Source organism: Cebus imitator, unplaced genomic scaffold, assembly GCF_001604975.1.
Source record: "Cebus imitator isolate Cc_AM_T3 unplaced genomic scaffold, Cebus_imitator-1.0 Scaffold441, whole genome shotgun sequence".
Classification (NCBI taxonomy): Eukaryota; Metazoa; Chordata; class Mammalia; order Primates; family Cebidae; genus Cebus; species Cebus imitator.
In genome coordinates this window covers 1,077,572-1,079,889 of record NW_016107756.1, presented here as the reverse complement: position 1 = coordinate 1,079,889, position 2,318 = coordinate 1,077,572, and positions in this window count along the sequence as shown.

Sequence of the window (2,318 nt, the reverse complement as noted above, 5' to 3'; positions counted from 1 at the left end):
TTGCTGCCACGCCCAGGCTGGAGTGCAGTGGTGCAGTCTCAGCTCATTGCAACCACCACCTACAGGGTTCAAGCGATTGCCTGCCTCTGCCTCACTGCAACTGCTGCCTCCCAGGTTCAAGCGATTCTCCTGCCTCTGCCTCTCAAGTAGCTGGGATTACAGGTGTGCGCCACCACACCTGACTTATTTTTGTATTTTAGTAGAGACGGATTTCACCATATTGGCCAGGCTAGTCTTGAGCTCCTGACCTCAAGCGATCCACCCACCTCAACCTCCCAAAGTACTGGGATTACAGATGTGAGCCACCACACCCAGCCTGAAAATTTTTTTTAAGTTTCACAGATTCATCAACAGAAGGAAAAATTTTTTTAAGGGGTTGAGGGCTGGGCACGGTGGCTCAAGCCTGTAATCCCAGCTCCTAGGAATGGGAGCTGGTCACAAAAGACCAAGCCGTGATGAGAGAGGGTACGACTTTCAGCTCCTCCCAACCTCCAGGGAGGGAACAGGGCAGAAGGTCAGGTTGATCGCCAGTGGCCAATGGTTTAATCAATCACGGCTTTGTAATGAAGTTTCAGCCCCCTCCCCCAACCTCCAGGGCGGGATCAGGGCGAAAGGTCTGGTTGATCACCAAAGGCCAACGGTTTAATCAATCATGCCTGTGTAATGACGTTCTCATAAAAATCCAAAAGGACAGGGCGTGGAGAGCTCCTAGGGGCTCCAAGGGAGAACCTTCCTTTCTTCCTCCAGCTCCTGGGGGCTCCAGGTGTCCTGGGCTTGTGGCTGTGTCACGCCAATCCCTGCTGCATCCATCTTCCCAGGGCCGCCTTCTAGTCTCTATATACATCTTACAACGATGCGTGCCATGGATTTAGGGCCTGCTAGGTGTCCAGGATGAGCTCATCATGAGAGCCTCAACTCAATTATGTCTGCAAAGACCCTTTCCAAATAAAGGCACAGTCACAGGCTCTGGGAGTTAGGATGTGGACATATATTTTTCAGGCCATCATTCAACGTACGAGGTCTATAAATCCAACTTTCTCCCTCCTTCCCTCCCTCCCTCCCTCCCTTTCATCTTTCTTTCTCTCTCTCCACTTACACATTTTCTTTTTCTCTTTCTTTCTTTTTCTTTCTCTCTTTCTTTCTTGTTCTCTCTCTCTCTTTTTCTTTCTTTCCTTTTTTCCTGAGCCAAGGTCTGCTGTGTCCCCCAGGTTGGAGTTGAGTGTCACAATCAAGGCTCACTGCAGCTTCCACCTCCCAGGTTCAAGCAATCTTCCCACCTCAGTGCCCAACCTGTCTGGCCCAGGAGTACAGGCACACACTACCACACTCTGCTAACGTTTTTATTTTTAGTAGAGACAGGGGTCTCATCATGTTGTCCAGGCTGGTCTCAAATGCGTGAACTCATGAGAGCTTTGAGCTTCCTGCTTTGGCTTCTCAAAGTGCTGGGAAAACACTTGCCCTGAAACCGCTCAGTCTGAAAGTCATTTTGTTTCCAGACAGGCTTTCCCCAGGAAGGAAGCAGCCCCGGCCTGGGGTCCAGCCCACAGCCTCCCGCCGTGGTTCCCAGGCCTCTCCGGGCTCCTTCTCCTTTGCTGGGCCTTCCTCCCTCTCTCAGGGACCTTTCCCAGGTCTGCGCTGCGCTGCCTGTGGGCTGGCTCGGGAGTCCTCTGGGAATGCCCCCTGACTTCTGGCCCATCCTGTCCTGCTCTCTGGGTGCCTGGGGTCCCCTCACAGCGCACCCAAGACTGGCCTCCTCCTCCTCCTCTCCCCCACCCTGCGGCTGCCCTCCCTCACTTCCTGCCCGTGCGTTTCCCTCATCCTGTCATCTGCACTTGTCTGAGACAACAGGGAGTGCCCAGAAGTGTTCGTTTATTCGTTTGAAATCTGCCCCCCTCTCTAGACAGCAAGCTCCTTGGAGGCAAAGGAGTCTGTTACCTAAATGAAGATTTCACCTTATTTAGATAATCGTTGGGTTTGCAGCTAGCAAGATCTCTCTGTCTCTGTCTGTCTGTCTGTCTATTAGTAATCCCTGTAATTCATTTGAAGAAAGAAGATATGAGCTTGTTTGGACCAAGGAGCAAAAACAGAAGAGAGGAGACCACTTTGAATGTCGCTGAGTAGACAGAGAATGAGGCTCTTGCCTAGACTATGGGAAGAGGAGTTAGTAAAAGGGCTGCATCACGAGCCCTCCCCGTGACATTGGCATGAGGAGCTGTGGAGCCTGGTGCCAGGTCTCGGGTGGGGTACACAGGTGTGGGGTGAGGGGCCGTGGGGCCCGGTGCCAGGTCTCGGGTGGGGTACACAGGTGTGGGGTGAGG